The 24,501-nt window shown below is 40.7% G+C and overlaps 1 long non-coding RNA gene and 1 pseudogene across 1 annotated transcript; one reads left to right on the forward strand and one right to left on the reverse strand.

Moving 5' to 3' along the window:
- Positions 1 to 24,501, forward strand: part of LOC115777559 (obscurin-like) — a 698,358-nt pseudogene that overhangs the window by 70,289 nt on the left and 603,568 nt on the right.
- On the reverse strand, positions 19,249 to 20,454 carry LOC115777584 (uncharacterized). The gene is made up of 3 exons (XR_004019652.1): positions 20,382 to 20,454; positions 20,163 to 20,213; positions 19,249 to 19,903 (listed from the first exon to the last, which is right to left on the reverse strand). It is a non-coding gene; the product is annotated as an uncharacterized LOC115777584 (long non-coding RNA).

The following is a 24,501-nucleotide window of genomic DNA, read 5'->3' on the forward strand; positions in this document are numbered from 1 at the left end:
TCAGCTGAGAGCCGGGTCGTTTCCTCGGTGAGGGAATTTACCGACTCTCTGAGGACAGCGTTTTCAGCAGCCAGTGTTTCCACCTGATGCTGGCTGAACTCGACTGACTCCCGCAGGGCCTGAAACTCCTTGTGGAGGATTTCAACCAGGGCCAAGCGGGCGTCAAAGCTTGACAGCTTGTTGTCAATGGACTCCAGAATGCCCACAATATTAGTGGTGGGTGGCGATACCGTCTCTAGGGAATCTTCGGGGCGGCTTCTTTTCGTGGCCGGAGTTCCCTTGCTGGTGGAGGGAGTCGACGTCTTGTCGGGTTTCCCCATAACGACTCGCTCAAAACACCCATCGATGTAACGCAACAGACTGTCCAGGTCCTCTTTACCGTCCTCCAGATTGCTGCAAAAAATTTAAGTTAGGCTGAAAAAACTATCTAGATTTGTTAGTTTTAAGCCTGTCTACTTTATAAATTGGTGGAAAAAAAGCTAATCACTCAAATGTTTGCAAATGGAATCACGCCGCCATTGGCGATTCTGCCGAGATTCACAAAGTCTCGCGTGACTACAGCATAGCCTCCTCCCTTTTTTTGATAACAATTTAGGGGTATAGAGATTTAGAAATTCTGTTACCAATACAGGGATTTCTAATTTCAGATCATTGAAATTAAACCTTGCCTGTATGATGGACCTCAATTGTTGATATTCAAGAAATTTGTATTTGCCAATTCCATATTTTGTAACAAGTTCTTCAAATGAAATAAAGGTTCCATCTTGAATGACATGTTCTAGATTCTCTATTCCTTTCTCTTGCCATGCTGAAAAATTCAGTACTGTCTTTTTCTGACATATATCTGGATTGTTCCAAATGGGTGTCAGTTTACATGGGATAAGTGAAGACTTTGTTATCTTTAAAAATTCCCACCAGGCTGTCAGAGAGGTGTTTATGTTAAGATTTTTAAAGCAGCTATGATGTTTAATACTGGGGCCAATGAAAGGTAAGTCAGAGATTTTGACTTTTCCACAGAGTGTTTGTTCTAAATCCAGCCATGGGCTAAATCCAGCAGTTCTTGTTTGAGTTCAGAACAGAGAAAATCTGCATTCACAAACATGTGGAGCCAAACAAGATGAACATTTTCTTTGAAAAAGTTCATCTCTGGAAACTTGATCTTATCCAGCTGCTGGTGTTGTGCCAAAAAGTGTTTTGTATCTTTATGACTGTGTTACTGTATCTACATTATAATCAATATGCTCCTTTTTGGCCACATCAACTATCTTTATAGAGCTGTGATGTTATATTTCTTCTGCTGCACTCTTGGGCAGATCTCTCTGAAAAACTGAATTTTTACCTAATAAAGAAAATATAAAAGTCACTTTGCCAAAATGTGATTGCAGCTTCTACCTGTGACAGGAGTGTTCTTTCTCACTCAAAATAAATTGATATTATTCATGAGAAAAATGTTTGACAGATTATTGGCCAAAAATTAATTTATAGCAAATCTTTTGTATTTTTATTTATTTATTTTGCCAAAAATCACTTTTTGCTCCTTCACCGGCAAAGAGGCATGAGAGAGATGCTGGTGTCGGCTGATGACAGGTGGAGCATTAAGATGTGTGGCAGCATCTGTGTGTCTACAGTGACTCCACACAGAGTACACAGAGGGAGAGGCTCCTGCAAAGTTTGCTCAGAGACCAACAGTCTCAAATCTGTTTGTGTGACACAAAATAAACTTTTACAGTGTTTTAGGTGAGAATGTAGATGTGTAAACCTCAAATATCTGCTCAACTTAACAAGATATCATAACTGCAAAAGTGCTCCAATGATTTCTGAGATGCTCATTCCCGCTGGTCTAACAGCCAGTTCTCCTCACCAGCTGTCAGCTGACCGGGTGGTCGATGCTCACCATACCCGGAGAGAACGCCTGAATCATTTTCACAACTTTCACCACTGAGTGGAAGTTAAGCACAGATATAATTCAGTCAGATCGTCTCTAATGGTTGATGTTTGGCTTATTTCAGTGTTTCAGCAAATCAGTTTGGCTGAGATTAAAGGTAAGCGTGTCATGGACTGCTGTGGCAGGCAGAGTAGAACCCCAAAATGCAGACTCCAGAGACAAACTTAAACACAAAAACTCTCAGCTTTATTGCTGTTAAACACCTGGAAAACAGAAACTCACTCAAAGCTGAAAATGCACACAGCAGGAACACAATGATGTCACAACAGAGAACAGAGGGAAATGCAGACAGTATATACACAGGGACTGACGAGGGACAACAGGAGACAGCTGGACAGAACAAGTGGACAGAATCATACCAGACTGGGGGAAGCAAAACTGAACACACTGCACAAGAACAAGACACAACCAAAATAAAACAGGAAATAACACTAACAGGATAACCACACAGACTTGAAACACAAGGCACCAGGGAACCAGAAATCACTATGTAAACAACAGGACACAAAACTATGACAACAACAGAACCTGAAAGGAACTAAAACACAAAATGCTGGGCACACGGCCCAGGACCATGACAAACTTTCATAGTTGGATAGTTTTATTTAACTTTAATGTCTCATTGTTAGCATAAGTGAATCATTCGCTCATTGTTATTCCTTGATGTTTGGTGCAACAGTACAGCTGCTGCAGTTCCTCAAGGATTAAATAAACCAAAGAAAAAAATGAGCAGAAGTTCAGGCCCCAATTTAACGCCTTCTTATCCACAGCTGTGCTTCACACTGTCACAGCTGCTATGCTGAGGTAAGGGCTGGTGATGCAGATATGACAGATAGACCATCCCATTTCACTGCCCCTCACTTCCTGCCATCCTGGTCTACGTAGGCTGCAGCTTTAGAAGGATGCAGCTCTGAATCGAGACACCCCCAGAGTACCAAAAATAAAGCAGGAAGACAGAAAAATACCCACAACAGAGACTAAGACTTGACAACAGGAAACAGGGAACACAGGGGAGGTGAAATAAACCGAAAACTCAACAACTTAAATATAACCTACGAGGAAGCTCGAAAGATAAACTAAAGTACAAACTCAGAGAAGCATAAACTTTACAAAAACAGAGTCAGAGACCGAGGAGCATGACAGAAAGTTGCTGCTCTGAACGATGTATAAAATCTGCATTTGTTGTTGCACTCGAGAAGTTTTGGTAAATCAATTTAAAAGACTGAGTGAAATTAGATGAACAACCAAGAGTGTTATCCTGCTTTGGTGAGATGACTAAAATTGTCTGAAATATTCATTTTTGTCTCAGAATAACTTCACATACAGCAAAGCTGGGACTAATGCTCATGTTTCTAAATCATTCAAATGTAAGAAGAAAATGTATAATAACATACCCTGTACAGTGATGTTGACTGCACTGCTGAACTCTCCTGATCCAGACTCACACCAGTACACTGCAGCATCTGACGTTAACATGTAACTGATGTAACATGTGGATCCAGTCATTGTCCTACAGTCAGAGTTCAGTCGGCCGTCCTCAGTGAACTTCTTCACTCTCCACTCAGCAGAGTTTCCCTCACAGGTCAGTGAGACAGAGTCAGAGGTGAAGTGTTGCACTCTGTCAGGACTCACTGTGAGAGACGCTGCTGAATGAACATCTGGAAACATGCAGGGAGGAGACAAAGCTCAGAGATGTTAGGATTAAAATATCACAGTGAAAATGTTCATTTGCTTCCTGAAGATCAGAGTTAATATTTCAACAAACTGTAATTTCCTGCTTGAAAACAAAATACCCTTTAAGTATGTTTGAACAGTTTAGCACATTTTGGATAAACAATAATATAATGTGTTATTTGTGAAATGAGAATAAATCTTCTTTCTACTTTTGTCAGAGCTGTTAACCTGCCTGCTGACTCCTTATTAACTGTAACCACTAAACAAAGTGTTTCATTGATGCAAATCCAGTTTGTCCAGTAAGTAAAAATAATGACTACAAACAGTCTCCAAAATAAAAGTACTCATTGCAATGACAAAATTATTAGAATATCATATTTTTCTTTTTTATGTTATCATATGAAAAATATATAAAAAGAAATAAAAAATTCAGTTTGATCTCAGAGAGAAAAGAAAAATGTGTGCAGACATTTTATCATCGTGAAAATTATATTTTAATGAGCTGAATCTGAAAAACTGATGGATTAAAATGATGACAATGAAAATGTTGACATAACATCAGCTTATTGAAAGGATGGAAACAAACTGACCTGCAGACCAGACAAACTTTGGTTCACTGTGATCAGTGTGATACTCTGGGTCTCCTCTTCCAGCTCTACACACATATCCTGCTGTGTGTGTCTGTCCATCAATGATGTAGGAGTCCTGTGCAGTCCCACTGCCATCAGGTAGCAGCTCATAACTGTAGGATTTCTCTGATAGATCAGGAACAGCTTTATACCAGTAGAAGCTCCATCCTGCAGACGGATGTTCAACCTCACAGTTCAGAGTTACTGAGGCTCCAGGACTCAGCCATGATGGAGACACAGTGAGGACAGGACGGGGTTCTAGTGGGAAAACAGTTTTCTCAGAAAGTTCCTGCCTAATGTTGTCTCCAAATACTTATCACAAAATGTAAGACTGAAATGATCTAAACATCTAAAATCTCTCTAATCTCAACATGTACTAACAAAAACACATTTTTACAGCCTGTTTATATTCTCAGGTTAAAGGAGCTTTGACTCTACTTACTGTCAGAAACTGTCAGTGTGACTGAATCACTCCACTCTGTTGTTTTATGCTGTGAACTTTTCATTCGGCCCTTACAGCGGTAGTTTCCACTGTTGGATGATGAAGCAGATCTAATCCTGTATTCATTTTGATTTGGAGGTTTTCTGGAGCTGTTTGTTTCCCATTCATAATCCCACTCAGTGTCTCCTCCATGGATCTCACATCTGACAGTGATCGTCTCTCCTCTGTATATCTCAGGCCAGTTTGGATGCAGAGTCACAACAGCTTTGTTTGACACTGTTAATGTTCAAGAAAGAACAACAAGAACACATGAATGACAAAAGGTTTAAATACTATCAGATATAATGATTTTTATACATTTGATTTTTTCTAAATGTTCCTGTTTTTTGTTCTATTTATGTGTCATGTTTATGTGGGTTTCATGTTTAATATTTATATTGTTGTGTTGTGCATTTTGTGGACATTTAATCTATTTGCCTAAACTCAAAAGCACTTTGAGTCGACTCCCGCTGTTCTATAAAATTAATTTGTGGTGATGCAAGTTAGGATGTTGAACTGTTACATTCTCCTTTATGTCAGAAGAGGTCAGCCCTGCTACGGTTATTAGGTTTTCTTGGGTTTTGATTATGACTAATAGTGCCATCTAGTGGTTGACAGCCATCAGCAGCAACTAAGTTAGGGAAATATCCATGTTGTCTGAAAGATTAAACATGAAAACAAGTCTTAAAGGCAGCATGGTGTCATGGTGGTTAGTGCTGTTGAATCACAGCTAGAAGGTCTGGGTTGGCCCGGGTCTTTCTGTGTGGAGTTTGCATGTTCTCCCCGTGTTTGCGTGGGTTCACTCCAAGTTTCCTCCCACAGTCCAAAAATATGCAGTTTAGGTTAATATGTGGTTCTAAATTGCTGATAGGTGTGAATGTGAGTGTGAATGTTTGTCTGTCTCTCTGTGTTAGCTCTGTGACAGGCTGCGACCTGTACAGGGTGGACTCTGCCTCCCACCCTATGACAGCTGGGATAGACTCCAGCCCCACTGTGACCCTGAACAGGATAAGCAGAAGAGAATGGATGATGGAAGTATTCTATCAATTATTCCACTGAACAATCGATTAATCAGATAAGAAATACTTTTTTCATATTAACAGTTCATCTGCATATTTTAACTTCTGTACTGCAGATTTTTCTCTGTGTGAAACAAACAGGGAGGATGGAGCAGCTACAAAGTTCTCTTTTCTTCACTTGCTGATCAGGTGGTTGATGAAGGACCTCCAGCTGTTTCCCAGTAAAGGTTTAATGGTGGTTACAGGAAAAAGGTTCAATAGTTTCAATGCTGTAGAACACATTAGTCAAACTCAAGGCCCACGATAATTTGTGCATCTGTGCATTAACCTGTTTTTGTGGGGTTACCAATGACACATTAAACAGTGGTCAGCAGATAAAAAACATTGGTCAGGACTTTTTACAGCAACATTTAAGCTAGCCTCACCAAGAAGGAGACCTGCACAGGTGAGCTGACAGTGAATCACTGTGTCACACCCTGGAAATGGAAAAAGAGAGAAAACTTTCTTGTTGCAACGACTTTTGGAGGATGACTGAGTGTCAAAAAGGCAGCAAAGACGCCGCTTCTCTCATCAAGGACAGACTGACTGGACTGTAGAGGACTGAGGTAAGGTCATTTTCTCTGATGAAGACCCTTTCTGATTGTTTGGGGCATCTGGAAAAATGACTGTTTAGAGAAGAAAAGGTGAGTGCTACCATCAGGCCGGTGTCATGCTAACAGTAAAGCATCCTGAGACCACTCACAATTTAGCCTGAGAACACAGCCATGAATAAAGAACAACACAAAAACATCCTTCAACAACTTGGCAAAAGCTCAGGTAACAAAACATCAAGATGAGGTGGCCCAATTCAGCTCTTCACTGCTGTCTGCCCCTCAGTTTTATTTGAACGTTGAAGGGTTTTGTATTTTGTTTCTTCTTCATGTTTTCTTTTTTTCACAGGTGCAGCAGATGATAAACCATTGTGGTTTTTCTAATTGTGCTCTGTTCTACGTTTTATAAGGCCCGCGGATGATTTATATAGCTATTATTAATAGCCCACGGGTAAATAGCGCCCCCACCACTGATACTACAAATCCCATAATGCACTGTAACAGACCTGTGCGCTCACCTTTTTTCTGTGTTCCCAATGACACATTGATCGGTGATTATCGGTTAGCACTTTTTACAATAAAATTTGAGCTAGTCTGACCTCCAAAAATGACCAAATGAAAAGTGGAAAACAGGGATTTTCCGGACAGGTAAGGAAAGGAGCTGATCTTTTCTCCGCCTGCGATGTGTGGGAAAAAACGCTGCACATCAAAGTCCTGAAGACAGAACGTGTCATAAGCACCAAAACACAGACTGTGAACTTTTTAAGAGGCAAAGGTTTAAATCACCGCAGTTTTGAAGGAAATGGCTTCAGAATTTGGTGACGTGCCTCATCATACAGGTGCAATGAGCTACCTGAGGAAATCTGTCAAGTTCATGACAAGTAAAGTAAAAGTCTGAGCAGGACTCCGGGATGAAAGGTTGGCTGTGTGAGTCGGCTTTGTCTGCACATAAGGAAGCATCTTAATACGTCCCTGCAGCTTCGTGATTACGTTACTATCATAGCAACAGATAGCGAAAAATTTTCTGTTTTAACCCTTATGCCCTCCAAGGGCATTTTTGTGTGTGCTTACAGACTCACACACTCATTCTCTCTCCTGCACATGCACATGCACGTGCGCGCGCGCGCGCACACACACACACACACACACTTAGGGGTCCCTTGGTATTCACATGGCTCCATAAAATTACTGAATCTAATGGAATACAGTCAAAATGTCAAATATCACTACTTTTCTTCAAAATGAAATGCTAACATTACAGAATGCATGATTTTATACTGCAGTGAGATCAAAAACTGTGGTTTCTATGGAAGTCAATGAGGCATTTTTGGCCATGAAGGTGTCCAGAGGGTGCAAAATTTGAAATCTGGCACTACATAAAAAAATAAGAATGCAATCAAAATAATTTTGTTCCTAGTCTTTGACATATCCAAGGCTCTAATCACCACCAATGCACGATCCATTTATTATTTGTTATATGGAAAATAATTGCATTCATATGGGTTTTTATAAATAAATAATTACTAATTCATGTAATTAAACTGGCATTTAAAGGGTTAAAATGCTGAAAATATTTAATGTTTGGTATTTTTGAGTAGATCTGAAGTTAATTAAGTGATTTATGAAAAAAAAGTAAAAAAAAAAATTGATGTATGATGAGTTTATAGCAGTTTTAAGGTGCGTGTACATTTTTGCCACAAAGGTGTCCACAGGGTGCAAAATCAGAGGAGGGCATAAGGGTTAAGTCTGTATTTGTATGGTCCTTTTCCTCAGTTTTATTATTCATTTGCTTTTATTGCATACCTCCTAGCTTGTTATCCTCCACAAGAGTTAATATTCTAAAGTTGTTTTTATACTGTTACTGTTTTGTTTTTGAAATTTCTTTAATAAAAGATCAAAAATAACAAAAAATCAAAAAAAAAGTGATTACATTGCTGTCAGTCAGGATTTGGCCCAGAGCTTGATTGACAGCATGCAGGGAAGAAGTGCAGAGGTCTTGAAAAGGAGGGGCCAACACTGCCAATGTGTAATTTTCAATAAAAGACTTTGAACCTTATGAGACTTATGAAATGTAGCTACCAACAACAGAAATTAGTAACTCTGCAGAAACATTTAGATAAATGATGACGTTAGAAATACTGAATGAATAAACTCAAAGTATTTGATGTAAATTACAGTGAACAGATTTTCAGTAAAAATATCCAACACAGCTGAAAGTCAGTGAAGTTTGGAGTTTCATATTAAACAGCTTCTAATTTCAACTGTTATCATCAAAACATCAAATGGGGGAATATTTCTGGAGAACTGTGTCCATTCTTTCAGTTTAGTCCCCACACTTGTCACGCTGCAGTGAAGCTGTGTATATGATACATGATATAGTTATTTTCATTTGTTACCCATGTGTGTGTGAAGACTTTCACGGCTCTTAGAGGCGCCTTCACATTCATACAGAGGTAGATAGACACCTCAACACTTTAATGAACTGTAAGTGTGAGAATTCATAATAGGACTCATTATTAAAATCTTCAGGCAGGACTGTGACTGACTGACCTCTGGTTGCTGCACACAATATATAAACAGGAATAAAAATATTTCTCACCTTCAGCATTTCCATAGATGAGTGTACTGAGCACTGAAATAATGAAGAAACCTCATCAGATATTAAACAACTTACAAAATTCAAATCAACATGAATCTAAACTGAAGCTTTTTAAGGTCAGTTTTCACACAGTAACAGCTCAGCACCACATTTCTGTGTTCCTGGAACATTAGTTGTTAGACAGGCTCACAGGAAAAAACCTTCACAATGAAATATTTCAAATATCAAAGTCCATTTTCAGAGCAATGAACACAATAAGTTCAACAACATTAATACAGTGTGCAGTGACTGTAACTGGTGCAGAAAGCAGCAGCGTATCTAAGTCAATGTTCCAGTTTGAACTGAGCCAAAGCACCAGCCAACATTTAGTTTCATCAATGCTGAGAATCACAAGTATGCTTGAAGTTCTCAGAGAAGCAGGTTAAAGCAGTGATACACTGTAATTCTCACAGTGGAGGGAAAATGCTGTTAATCGGTGCTGCTGAAACAAAGAGAGTCAGAAGTGGACTTACAGAATAACCCCGTCATGCAGAGTAAAATGTGCTTCATCCTCACGTCCAGCCCTGCTGCACTCTGACCCACAGCTGAGCTCAAAGTGTTTCACTGTGTGAATAATAAATGCAGAAGAAAGAGAAGCTGCACTGAGTATGGATGAGACCAGAGTTTGACTCTGACTTCTTCTTCTATCACCTCTCTGTGCTTCCTTCCTTTCACACCAACCTCAAACAGCTCCTGTAGCTTTGACCGCAGCAGTTGGTGACGTGTTCACATTTCCTGTCCACCCCAAACACACCAGTGTGTTTCTTGTGTTTTGCTGTTACTTTTCTCTAAAATGTACAAATGTGTTGTGTTGCTTCAAGTCAGGTACAGACTTTGCAGCTCATAGTTTTAGTCTTTTTTGTCGTGTCCTGTGGGTCGTGATTGTAAATTTTCTTCTTCTGCAGGTTTCTGCTGACTGAAAGTCATCTTCTCAGCCAGTGTTTTGGTAAATTGATCATTATTCATGGTGCCATCTATAAATGTCATCTCTCTAACATATTTCTCTCAGCTCTTTGTCATCACACCTCCAGGACCTCCAGGACTCTGCACTCACAGTCCTGTTCTGGACTCCATTGGAACACATTTATTTGTTCTCAGTGACCAAAGTGAGCTCCCAGTATTCCTCAAGCTTCCTCTTATCTTCTTCAGCAAATTTTAGTTGTGTGGTTGATGTGATGCAATGTCCTTTACACTGTGTGAACCATCCAAGAACCCCCACCCTCAGTGATAGCTTCATTTTCTGTCTTTCTGATCAACAATCAGATTTTTCAGTCTGTGGAAATTATTTTCCACATGGAGTCAGGATGCAGACCTGTTTTGATTTCTAGTTCTCCAGTGTTTCCAGTGTGTAGTGTCTAGTCTGTGTCTCTCTTTCTTTCTTACTTCCTGTTTTATTTTGATATTCTTTTCCCTGTGTGTTGTGTTCTAGTTTGCTTCCTCTGTGTCATTAGTGTTATTTTGTTCACCTGTGTTTTCCAGCTGCACCCACTTCCCTCATCAGCCCTCTTGTATTTTAGTCCTTAGTTCCCTCTGCTTGTCCTCATTGTGTTCCTCTGCTGTGTGCTTTTTCTGTCTGAGAGTGAGTTTGTGAGTTTGTGCTGTTTTCACCCTGTGGTGGAAATCTGGTTTTAGGTTTGGTCGTGATCCCCAAACACAGGAAGAGACTCACTGTGTGGTTGAACTGAAACTAAGGACAACGTTTAAAATTCATAGTCAGATTTATTATCTGATGGCAGCCAAAGCAAACCATAGCTTTAGCATCTGACTAACTGTAAATAAATAAATACAAAGATGATCTGACTCTTTTGGGATGCTAAGTGGAGATTCTGGGGTCAATAAGCCCAACAGTGAGCTTGCCCACAGAAAACCCTCACTGGCCCCCCCTGTGGTCTAGCCCATGTAGGTCCCATAGTAGCTTTACCCCACAGAGCCCCACTATGGGCCCCTCACTGCTTAGTGTGGGCAGCCCACTCCATGTGAGTCCCACAGTGCAGGGTCCAGATGTGCCCAACATTTCATGCAGTTTGGGTCTGTCTACATGACCCCTATTATGACCCAGGTCATGTTTTATTGTGTGTTGTGTTTGTTCCTCCCAGTGCTGTTCATTGTCTTCTGTGTTTTTGAGTGTGTAAGCTCACAGTGACAGATGGTCATTGGTTCCAGACTGGAGGCGCCAACTTTAAATTGGGACCTACAAGATCAGCTGGAATCTGGCTACTTCCTGATTTTAACCATGCAGTGTGTGAAGTAGATAGTATACAGAATACTGTATGTATTCTGTAAGTATACAGAATACATCAGAAAAACTGTGGTGTGTATTTACAATATGACTGAATTATCTCTAAAAGATTACGAGATTCATTCATTACTTTCAATTATAGTTTGTAATTGTTTATTTAAAATAACAAAATAATAATAATTTAGTAAACTGGTTGTAGAAGCTCAAAAACAGAGGCCAGATAACAGAATTATGTGAACCAGTTTTATATCTCTTTATAATAAAGAGGTTTGATAGGAAGAAGCTAATGTGTTTGTAGAAGTGGGTTTTTTTTAGTTGAATAAGTATAAATGGCTAATTTGGTAATTAAAGCACAGTTTATGTGAGCAGACGTTATTTAATAAAGTGACTGGATTCCATGAAGACATTAATGGTATTTTTCATGTCTGCAGCAGTGTGAGAACAACAAGCTGAGCTCTCTCTGCTGTCAGCTATCAGGGCTGAAACATGTTACCTGGAAGGCAGCACACATTTAGCTTCAGTTGTTCTTCCTCATTTTAGTTCTGCAGGCTGATGAAGAAAACAATGAGGTCATTGTTGTTATTTTTAAAGTGCAGAGATGGTACAGATAAGCCTGCAGCTAAGTGGTCACCACAGTTACACCACACAGAAATATTCACACAGTATTTTCCATTACACATGCATCTTTTTTTTAAAGCGACCCTTCTTGTCATGGTGTTTGAGCTGAAGACAAGTATGTGAGTCGATTCATCAGCAGGTCGAAATAAGAAATAACTTGCTGGATTTTAAATGGTGTACAATGATGTACTTTGATGATCTCTTTACACAAATGTAACACAACAGAACAACATTTTTACATGATGTTGACAATCCTCACAGCTCAAATGGATCAATATTGATGTTTTATTCAAGCCTGCATTGTTCATAATGGCCAGAAGGGGCTAACTCCTCTAGTTGAAGCCTGATTGTATTGAGGTGTTGCAGACATGTGACCACTAACAACATGATATTAACCCTATAACGCAGAAAGTCTCAACTGTGACACAACGTACTTAAAAATTGCTGCTGTTCAAGGACTTCCGGCGGCAATTACCATGATGATCCCATATTGTGTGTGAAGTGCATTTTCTCAGCTTTCAGAAACTGTTTGTATTTTTCTGATAGGTCAAACGGTCACAGAATTACTGTAATTCAAAGTTCCTTTGGTCAGCTGGCTAAGTGATGATACACTCAGCCTTAAACAGCTGTTCACTGCAGGTAAGGACACGTAATGGGTGCTTCAGTGGCGATTGGCGGTGTTATAGTGTTAACTTGTCCTCCATTTTGGGTGTGTGGCATTCATGGTGACAATGTAGGATCAAGGAGACTGTGTATCTGGGGCTAGAGACTGGTCTGCAACCATCTGGCAACCACTGGTCATCAGGAAAAGAGTGATTGATGGAGGTTGCTGGGAAAATGATTGCTAATGTTGCAGTCACACAGGCCTACAGACCTGTCAGGGACCCCCTGGAAACCACCCGCTGCTAGAAAAAACTTGTGTTGCCCAATTGGTTGGCAAAAACCTCCTTGTGATTGCTTTGGTTGCCTTTGTAGTCTTTGTACTCACTATGTACTTGGTGAGGGTCGTGTATAACCTTAACAATCATTCACAGAGGCGAGGATGTAGTACAACTCTTATACTTGGTATCTCAACATTAGTAATCAATATCAGAACATAGTGATCTTGACAGTCCAACATAATCGAGCACCAAGTGCTCACTAGAATATATCACAGTTGCTAGCATATTGCTGCACTTGCCAGTAGTTTATATAGTGATTGACTTGTCTACAAACACTGCTCACTGAGCTGTATTAAAACTTGAAAACGTGGACGCAAACAGGAAGTGGAGAAGGTCCTCCTTCAAAGTAAAAGTTCTCAGCCCTGCAATCAAGTTTTCAAAAGGTCTAACTTTTACTTTGAAGGCAATCTTTCTCCTTGGTACTAATTGTTATGTGCAGACAAACATGAAAAACTACAGGCAACAGTCACAATCTGCTGGCAACCAAAGCAATTGCACCTGAAACTGCACATTGACACTAATGCAACGTATCACCATAATTTTAATTAACTGCTTTTTTGTTGTATACTGTAATTTTGTGTCACCTAAGAACTGAAACCCTCCATGGATGGTAAGGAGCTTTCTTGTCTTGATGTTAGTGGCTTCTATTTCCTCCTTTGGCCAGTTTATTATCCCAGCAGAGTATCTGACAACTGGCAAGGTGTAGGTGTTGATTGCCCAGATCTTGTTCTTCCCATTCAGTTGACTCTTCGGGACTTGCCTTACTCTCTGCATGTACTTGGCGGTTGCAGTTTTCCTAGCAGCCTCTTCATTGTTCCCATTAGCCGGGATTCCAAGGCACTTTTAGCTGTCCTCAATGTCTGCAATGTTGCCTTCTGGTAGTACAATCCCCTCGGTTCTGACTACCTTCCTTCTCTTTGTTAACATCTGACTTCACTTTTCCAGTCTGAATGATGTTCGATCCTAGTGGTGTGGATCAGTGAATCAATGTCTTGTTTACTCCTGGCGTACAGCTTGATGTCATCCATGTAGAGGAGGTGGCTGATGTTTGCTCCGTTCAATAGCTGGTATCCGTAACCAGTTGTTGATGATCTAGCCTAGGAGGTTCAGGTCTATGCAAAACAGCAGTGGGTAAGGAGCATCTCCTTGGTAAATCCCACACTTGATGGTCAATTGTGAAATTGGTTTAAAGTTGATGGTAGTTGGATGGGACCGGTCCCTTCTGCAGATCCTTGGGGATCAGGACAGTCTGCCTTCAGTCAGCCATTCCAGGTGTGTCTTAGCTTTTAGCACGTGCTTCATTTCTGCAGTCGGCTTCTTTTGCCATTAGGTGTGAATCATGTCAGGGCCTGGTGCTGTCTGATTCTTCATATGTAAGACACTTTTTTGGATGTCTGCCACTGTCATACTTACTGGATCCTGTTCAGGGAGGTTGCTGTGGTCTGTTCTTGGATCCACTAACCACTGAGCAATGGTGTTTTGTTTTGCATTCTTCTCCTATATGCTCTGCCGGGATTACTCCGTCTGCAGCGTTGGTGGGGCATTGGTGGGGTGTTGTTTCTGCCACTTAGATTACACGAGTACACCTGAAGTGGTTCAGTGGAGAACATCTGGTTTATTCTTCTGGCTTCTATCTCTCCGGAATACCTCTTCAATTGGTTAGCCAAGGCTGTGAGTAATGCACATATCTGTCTGTCTGTCTGTCTGTCTGTGTGTGTGTGTGTGTGTGTGTGTGTGTGTGTGTGTGTGTGTGTGTGGGGGGGGGGGGGGGGGGCATTAACAGCATTTTCATGCACAGTCTTTTAAACGCAGCTGTTTCTGAGCGTGAGAAAACAACTTTTCACAGTTTCTCTTGATGCTCATAGTTTTTTTTACTGTAGTCCAGCATGTGTCATCACCACAAGTGACTCTATTTTTAACCTGTTTTCATACAGGGTCATGCATACTTAAATGTAGCAGTGATAATTATTACTATTATTCCAGTACAGACAGATAACATAAAAACGTGCCATGCAAACAGAGAGCAAAGTGAAATTCCCACTGTGCTCTTTGTCTGTGTTCCTTGTTAACTCTGCTCTGTGCTGATGACATAAAACAAGACATCTGCCAAAGGAAGACTTTTGGCTGAAACCACAGGCTGCATTTCCTCTTTGCTTGGTGGCTCAGACAGAAATCATGAGTTTTTTTAGAAGATAAAAATAAACCTGAGGGAGAATAGAGAGTAACCAGCAACAGTCTTTAACACACATGTAGGCAGTGCAGGCTGCTCAGAAGAACAAAGATATTACTCTGTATTTTCAAGTTTGCAGTTTGATCTTCTATTATTGCTTCACATTACTGCTTAATGAAAACCTATCACTGTGTACCTGTGCAGGTCTGATTTCTATTATTTTTTTATTTTGTAAGTGTGTTAAAAGTTTTACATTAATAAAACGTATACAGGTTTATTCATTTGCAAAGTCTTTTAAGAGATTTAATCAATGGACAAACAGGTCAAAAACAGTTGTCATATTAGCACAAAGACACACTGAGCTCACTGACAGCAGTTTTTAAAGTTTTATTGAGGAAGTTAATGAAGAGTTCTGGGGACTGGAGGGTGGCACAGAAGAGGAAACTGGTTATTGGTACAGTGGAGATTTTTGGATTAGCCGGACGTGAATCGTTGGATAGGTTCTGGGTCGAGAGGCAGGTATCCAGCAGGGGGAAATGAGTGGGGAGTGGCAGGTATGTGAGTGTGACAGGAGGCTTGAGTGGCACCTTTTGGGAATGCAGGTAAATCAGAAATCAGGTTCACAGAGTGAGCTCAGAGCAGGCGACTAGAAGGCAGACAGAGAGATGAAATTAACAAATGCAGAGAACTGAGATGCAAACATGGAGAGTCTAATTACCACCATGGGAGGTGTAACGATCTGGTGGAGATCTGCAGTCCTTCCAGCCACTGAATAACCTGGATGATGATGAGGAGGAGATTACGAACAGGTATGGAAGGCAATTAGAGAGACAGCCACACCCAGGCGTGGACCCAGGGACTCATCTGCCCACCTGTATAGAGAAAAAGAACAAAAAAAAAACTGGTGAGAGGAGAAGGAAAAGAAACAAAAGCCCTGAGCCTGCCCAGGCCATGACAACAATCTAGTCTTGTGCTACAGAAGTTCATCCTCATGATTTGTCCCCTTTAAGAATGGGGACTGGAGGGTGTGCTCAAACTACCAGGGGATCACACTCTTCAGCCTTCCCAGGAAAGTCTATGCCAGGGTGCTGGAAAGGAGAGGTGGTCCGTTAATGGACCATCAGATTGAGGAGAAACAATGCAGTTTTTGACCTGGTTGTTGGACCCTGGACCAGCTTTGAATCCTCTCAAAGATATTTGAGTGTGTGTGGAAGCTTGGCCAACCAGTTTAAGTGCATTTGGTGGACTTGGAGAAAGCATTCGGCTGTGTCTCCCTGGTGGCTTGGTCCACATTGCTGACAGTTTCCAATGGGTGCTGGACTGTGCCAGGGCTGCCCTGTGTCACCGATTCTGTAATTTTTATGGACAGAATTTCTAGGCGTAGTTAAGTGACAGAAGGCTTCCAGCTTGTTGGCCTCAGAATCTCATCTCTGCTTTTTGCAGATGATGTGGTCCTGTTGGCTTCATTAGGTGGTGACCTCCAGCTTGAACTGGAGCAGTTCACCGCCGAGTGTGACACAGCAGGAATGAGAATGAGCACCTCCAGTCTGAGGCCATGGTCTTCAGCTGGAAAAGGATGGAGTGCCCACTCTAGGTCAGGGATGAGTTGCTGCCCTAAGTTTAAGTATCTCTGGGTCTTGTTCACGAGTAAATGAGGAGCAGGGAGAATTTCAGCTGGATCAGTTCAGTGTCTGCACTGCACTGATCTGTCCTGGTGAAGTGAGTGCTGAGCATAAAAACACAGCTTTCAATTTACTGACTGATCTACGTCCCTACCCTCACCTATGGTCACGAGCTACGGGTAGTAGCTGAACGACGTGACCGCAGATACAAGCGATGGAAATTAGCTTTGTCTGAAGGGTGGCTGGCCCCTCCCTTAGAGATTGGTTGAGGACTGCAGCCATTCAGGAGGGGCTCAGAGTAGAGCTACTACTCCTACACATCAAAAGGAGCCAGGTCAGGTGGTTCAGTCATCTGACTAGGATGCCTCCTGGACATCTCCTGAGTGAGGTGTTCTGGGCATGTCCTACTGGGAGGAGGCCCCAGGGCAGACCCAGGACATACTGAAGAGATTATATCTCTCTGGGGACGCCTTTGGGGTCACCCAGATAAACTGGAGGAGGTGGCTGTGTTGGATCGTGATTTGTTCCTTTATGGCCGAAATGAAGTAGATTCAATCCTGTATAAGACTCAATTAAAACTAAAGTTTCCAAAAGAAAAATCACAGGGATGAGCAGGCTCCAATGCAGGCTGTTTATTAGACATATTGGTTACACAAAACACAGACAGTAACAGAATATAAGACAAGAATACTCACACACACACAAAGAGGAGAGGAGAAAGAAGAAGAGAAAAGGGAAGAGAGAACCAGAGAAAGATGCAGAGACAGGAAGAGAAGAAGAGCAGAGCAAGAGAGAGAGACAAAGAGCATCATTTTATAACCTGAAGATGGTAACTGCCCACTCTCCTTTCATCCCTCTCAATTTTCATAAATTGTCACCCCCTCCCCGAAACTTGAACCCCAGCCAATCACATTTTGGGGCTCTGCTAACTTTCTTCGCAGGAAAGAAACACACGTCCCCAGAGTACCCAGTAGTTTACAACAGCTCTGGCAGATCTGCAGAGCTCAACTTTTGGGAGGCCCACTGTCATAAAGTTACCTAAAATACACCACGAGGTGGCAATGTCATGTGAACCAAAGATGTACCTGAATCCCACCAAGGCCTTAAATATAAATGAGAAATATCAAAGTAATAAAAATAATTCCCAACAACTGGGAAGAGGGAAGTCTAGAGTTCTCTGCTTAGACTGCTGCCCCAGAAGAAGATGGATGGAAGTTTATTAACTTATTCCATACTTTGCAGTTTTTAATTTTTTTTAACTGTCTCACTTCTTTGGCCTGCAAGGGGCTGACCTTCCCCTGCAGACCCATCTTCACCCCAACTGTCGTAATAAGAGACAGAAAATAAAGGAAACATGTCAGCTGTAATCCATGGATGAAAACTTAGGAAAATTAGAAAGGTGATACAACAGGACACACAATATCCCACAGAAATGGTGGAAAGTGGTCTCCAGCTTCAAATAGTTGGGCGTAAACCTCAGTAACAACCTCACCTGGGGCAACAAGACTTCCAGTCTGGTCAGGAAGGCACACCAACTTCTCTACTTCCTCAAGAGGCTGAGGCGTGCTGGACTTGGAAGTTCAGTCCTCTCCTCATTCTACAGATGTGTGGTGGAGAGCGTCCTGTACTCCTGCATCACTGTGTGGCATTGAAGCTGCTCTGCAGCAAAGAGGAAAGCTCTGCAGAGAGTGGTGAAGTCTGCACTGTTGGACTGTTGGAGTCAGCTTCTCCACCACCACAGACATTTACACCTCCAGATGCAGGAAAAGGGCCACCAGCATTACAAAGGGCCCCACACACCCAGCACACACACTTTTTGTTGTTTAAGCTGAATGAAGAGAGTCTGTAAATAAAAGGGCTCCAGGTATGATCGCCCCACTGCCTCTGACAGGCCATTCTGGGTATTACACCACTATAACAAGTCCATAATAACAGAAAAAACTCACACAGTCCAAAATATTTGTCAGATAAAACTGACATAAAGAAAGTGTTTTTATTCATAAATACATAAACCACATGAAACAAAAATATCACCACATTACTCTGGTTCTAAAAACACGTTTTCCCTCCTCTGATACACACACCTTCATTTTATACTCATGGCCACCTTTTACTGTCACAGAGGGGTTGATTCTTTCTCTGGATGAATGAAACTGTTGTGAAGAGCTACAAACAACAGACGGGGATTATTTAGCTTCTGCAACACGCTGTGGTAAATGACAACCTCTGAAGTCAAAGTCTTTAACCTTCATCATCACAGCTCTGGGAAATATTTAACACCCAGCCAACCAGATGAATCATTTGGACTATGACTAAATTGCGCCCTCTGTTGGTTACCAGCTCTAAACACAGTCCAGTGATTATATTTGAGAGGTGTGTTTTTTATCAGTGGAGACAAAAATTGTGGTGATTGCAGAAATATTTACGGTTGATATGAACTCACTGTTGAAATTTTCATGTGTGCAGCTCTTCTTACACTGTGTGTGTGTGTGTGTGTGTGTGTGTGTGTGTGTGTGTGTGTGTGTGTGTGTGTGTGTGTGTGTGTGTGTGTGTGTGTGTGTGTTGCTTTTGGAGTTTTCTTTCTGCTCTTTTTGTAACACTTGTTTTTGGCATCATGTGTGAGAACACAAAACAACTCAACAACAACCTCTGAGCTGTTTAAGTAACAATGAGTGCCTTTAAATGAACGCTCTCTTTCAGTGGATTTATGCACAACACTGAACTGCTGTAAATGTGCTCACTCTGACACACAACAACAACAACACAACACAACATTTATAGAACACTTTTCTTAACAAAGTTACAAAGTGTTTCCAAGAAAGAAATTTATGATATGACAAAATTAAAGAAATAGTTAAATGGATTAGTTCTTATATAACACTTTTCTACTCTGAGCACTCAAAGCGTTTATACAACACGTTTACAACAACATGTATACAACCCATATTCAAACAATGAATATGAGTAACTAAGCTGTAAATGTCTAACATTCACACACACATTCATACTCCAATGCTTGCATCAGAGAGCAACTTGGGGTTCACCATAAAAACAGATCTACAGCACATTAAAGTTCATTAATATTATGACTAATAAGAAATGAGTGAAACACACTGAGGGATTCTTTCTGAAGGAAATATAAACTCAGGCTATCAGGATCATTGCTTTGAATGAAAAATCTGCTCCTTTTCACTCAAAGTGACGTCAAGTTTTTAAGTTCCTTTAAAGAGAAAAAGATAAAAACAGCTAAAGAGCTGCTGTTAAGATTTTAGAGCTGTGGCTGAATTTGGATTCACATTATAGTAGTCAGAGCTCTCCTCTGGGTCACCACGTTGTCCTGTTGAGGTGATCAAATGAAAGCATTTAAAAACAAACACCCTCTGTTTGCATTTATTATCAGTCAGAATAATTAACAATGTAGATTTTACATTTCAAATCTCAGAGTTTGTGCACTCACTCGTCTTGTTAATGACTTTGAGCTGAATCACAGATATAATATATAAACTAATCATCTTATTGACTTTAATGTTAAACACAGTTATTGTATAATCATCCAGCTTCCACAAACTCTGTATTAATGAAAGTGTGTACTTTACCATTTTCAGTGTTTTCAGAGCCTCTGATTGTCTCATAGACACAACGATCACCTACAGGTCAGAGAAAATCAGTCACCTCATGTCTGTGATACTAATTTAAACACAGTTTCAAACAAGTATTCTTGTTTCCTTCAACAGAGTTCAAACTGCAGCAGATGTAATAATTACAGTCTGGATGCAAAGAGCATCAGAATATTTTAAAGTAGATGAAAAACTAACCATGAAGAAGAGAGGAGTACACTTGCTGCTGATGTTCATCCTGATTCACCGTCTGCTCATTAGCAGGACCTTTATTAAAAATGGAAAGAAGACATTTGCTTTCACACGATTGTGTGTTTTATTCTGCTGTAACTCATTTCCACTTCAGGACCTTATGATCCATCTGTGAGTTTAATGAAGTCCCACCTTTGGACCGTCTGCAGCAACACAACAAGAGCAGGAGGAAAATAATGATGAATCCAAAAGTTAGTCGAACAATCATCAGAACAGGAAATGAAGAGCTCTCAGCTGCTGTAAATAAGAAATGTTCAGTATTAATAAACATAAACTGAACTGAATTTACAAAGTGCTTTAATTTAAAAAAAAAAAAAACTTTGAATATTAAATCCTAAATCTGGAAAAACAAGCACACGGTTTGCAGTACATCACAAAATAAATGAGGTACATGAATAAGAATAATCAATCTACAATAAATCAAAGTAAAACCTGCTTTGATCCTGCTCACCTTTAACTAACATCCAGCTCTGTGGTGACTCTCTTCCTGAGTATTCACACTTGTAGAAACCTTCATCAGACTTTGACACTGCAGAGATCTTCAGCTCCTCTCGGGTATCATTTTGAATAAGTTTGTCATTGTGATAGAAAAACACATTGGAAAGTATTTTTTGTGTCCTCAAACTGCAGCTCAGACTAACAGAAGCTCCTTCAGTCACAGGATGAACAGGACTCACCAGGATAGGAGCATCAGGATCATCTGTGACACAATCAAACACAGTTGTTTCAGTCAGATCAGCTGGTGCAGACTTTTAGAAAAAGCTGACACACAATAATAAGAACAGATTGAACAAATGCTTTTCATCATGAAGATCTAATATCTGAACTTGAATATTTAAAAACTTCTGTATGTGTCTTATTTTTATCAAATAATTTCTATAGTACTTGTTTTGAGCTGTGACATGAAACCTTCTCCTCTTAAGGTCTGGGTTATTGTTGCTGCAACAAGACTGAAGCACAACAAATGCTCCATTCATTGAGTCACAGTAGTGCTATACAGCCTCCTCAGTAAATGTGCTGCACAGTTCAGATTTACAATGTAATGTGAAGATGATGAGTTGCAGCAACAGGTGAGAAGTTAAAGTACTGAGTTAATGAGGATATAACATTATGACCACTGACAGGTGAAGTGAATAACACTGATTATCTCTTCATCTGTTAGTGGGTGGGACGTATTAGGCAGCAACTGAAAATGGGTCAGAGCATCTCTGAAACTGCAGGTCTTGTCAGCTGTTCCTGATCTGCAGTATCTGTCAAAAGTGATGAACCAACAGGGTCATTGATGCATGTGGGGAGTGAAGGCTGGCCCGTGTGATCTGATGCTGAATAAGTTCATGCTGGTTCTGATAGAAAGGAGTCAGAATACACAGTTTGCTGTGTTTGGGACTGCAAAGCTGCAAACCAGTCAGAGTGACCATGCTGACCACAGAGCGATGGAAGAAGGTGGTGGGTGGTCAGGTGTGCATGTGTGTCACTTATCTGGTGAACACCTGACACCAGGATTCATTATGGGACTAAATTATCATATTCATTTTTATATGAGGCTGCTGTAGCAGTGAGGTGTGGTTTGAGCACAGCTGCAGGAGGAGAGGTGGGGCAGAGTAGTTCATGGAGCTGTGCACAGTGCAGGTAAAATAAAGAAAGTTTGCTGCTCTGAACTCCCTGATTGGCTCTGCACTGAGGAGAACTCACATACAGCAGAACCTTTGATACAACCGCACCTTTTTACATGATACACTCTGATGACACATCTTGAGCTTCTTAGCAGTTTATTGCCAAAGAAACTTTTATAAACTGCTTTATAAATGTCAAGTGAAATGAGACCAACAACCAAGTAATATTATGCTGCTTTGGTGAGACGCATAAAATTAAACTAATTGTCATTTGTGTTTGTTTTGCCACTTCACACACAGCAAAGCTCATGTTTCTAAATCACTGAAATACAAGAAGAAAATGTATAATAACATACTCTGTACAGTGATGTTGACTGCACTGCTGAACTCTCCTGATCCAGACTCACACCAGTACACTGCAGTATCTGACTGTGATGTGTTGATGTTACATGTGGATCCAGTCATTGTCCTACAGTCAGAGTTCAGTCGGCCGTCCTCAGTGAACTTCTTCACTCTCCACTCAGCAGAGTTTCCCTCACAGGTCAGTGAGACAGAGTCAGAGGTGAAGTGTTGCACTCTGTCAGGACTCACTGTGAGAGACGCTGCTGAATGAACATCTGGAAACATGCAGGGAGGAGACAAAGCTCACAGATGTTAGGATTAAAATATCACAGTGAAAATGTTCATTTGTTTGAAGCTTTTTCTGCTCATATTTCAATCAGTGTTAATTTTGTCAAACAATCATTTTTAGCTTGAAAACTCAATCAGTCTTTACACATTACAGACTCAACAGTCCAGAATTTAAGGGGAAAAAACAGAGAGATAATTTTCCTACAGAGAGACAGCTGCACTGATGTCTCCTCAGTGTTGGTATTAAATCTATACTTGTTAAACCCAAAATAATTGTAAATAAATTCATAAAGTAGATTTGTTAATACAGCTTTAAATGCAGTGACTCCTGCAGCTGCAAACATTTCACTGCACTGAACCTTCTGGGTCTCCTCAGTAATAATCTCATGGCTTCATTAGAAGCTGCTTGAAGTTTCTGTAAACTTGCTTTTGTATAGTTTGTCCACAGTGTGCAGAATACAGAGGTGTACAGCAGCTCTGCACACAGAAATCTTCACTCTGTAAATGTCATGTGATCTGTAATAAGACATCCAAGATATGTGACCTGATTACTGACAGTGAGATTATTATCAGACACACTGACCTGCAGACCAGACAAACTTTGGTTCACTGTGATCAGTGTGATACTCTGGGTCTCCTCTTCCAGCTCTACACACATATCCTGCTGTGTGTGTCTGTCCATCAATGATGTAGGAGTCCTGTGCAGTCCCACTGCCATCAGGTAGCAGCTCATAACTGTAGGATTTCTCTGATAGATCAGGAACAGCTTTATACCAGTAGAAGCTCCATCCTGCAGACGGATGTTCAACCTCACAGTTCAGAGTTACTGAGGCTCCAGGACTCAGCCATGATGGAGACACAGTGAGGACAGGACGGGGTCCATCTGTTCAATAAAGATTTTGCCCCAATCTTTATTCTTTATGAACTTCAAGAGTGAGACTATTTAAAAGTCTAAATATCTAAATCTCAACATGTACTAACAAAAACACATTTTTACAGCCTGTAAAACACAGAGTGGATAAAAACATGCACAAAGGGAAAACGGTCATAGTTAACAAGCGCTACTTTAATGTTTGGTCTTCAACATGTGTTTTATTTTACAACAAATCTTAACACTCACCTTGTTCCTTAATCATAACTGTATCACTGTCCTCAGAGAAGAAAGCTGGATCTCCTCTCCCTCCTCTGCAGTGGTACAGACCTCCCTGTGAGACTCTAATATCTCTGTTTGCTTCATTTCCTCTCATGAGCTGAGCTTCAGAAGAGACTGAATCACGTCTGAACCAGTCAAACTTCCAGCCAGCAGAGCCCTCCACAAAGCAGCTCAGTGTCACGCTGCCCCCTGCTGGTATGATTGAACTTAGTGGTGTCAGTGTGGCTCTGGGTTTACCTGCTGTTGAGTTTACAGGAAAAAGTTCATTAGATTGTCACTTTTTATAGCGTTGATCACATGTTAAACATTTACTGTCTACAAAACTACACTATAAATTTCCCTGATTATCATTCACTTATCAAACTGTCATCTGTGTACTTTCCCCTTTAAACTGATCATATTTTAAGACCACCACAACACGGTTGTCTCTCCTTTCTGTTTGCACAGTGAGAAGAACTGCTGTCCTAATCTGCCTGAAATTACAGAGACCATCACAGCAAACATTAATTTTTGTGAAGACTTGATAATCCCAAAGAAGGAAATTTGCCTTTTTCCAAATAACAAACTGTGAGTATCCAAAGCTTGGAAAAGTATCATTAATCAGAGGAACATTGCTTTCAACCGTGGTGATGTTTTTCATAGCAGAGAGTTGCAAAAGCAAGTGAAACAA

The sequence above is a fragment of the Archocentrus centrarchus genome, unplaced genomic scaffold, assembly GCF_007364275.1.
Source record: "Archocentrus centrarchus isolate MPI-CPG fArcCen1 unplaced genomic scaffold, fArcCen1 scaffold_57_ctg1, whole genome shotgun sequence".
In the NCBI taxonomy this organism is placed as follows: domain Eukaryota; kingdom Metazoa; phylum Chordata; class Actinopteri; order Cichliformes; family Cichlidae; genus Archocentrus; species Archocentrus centrarchus.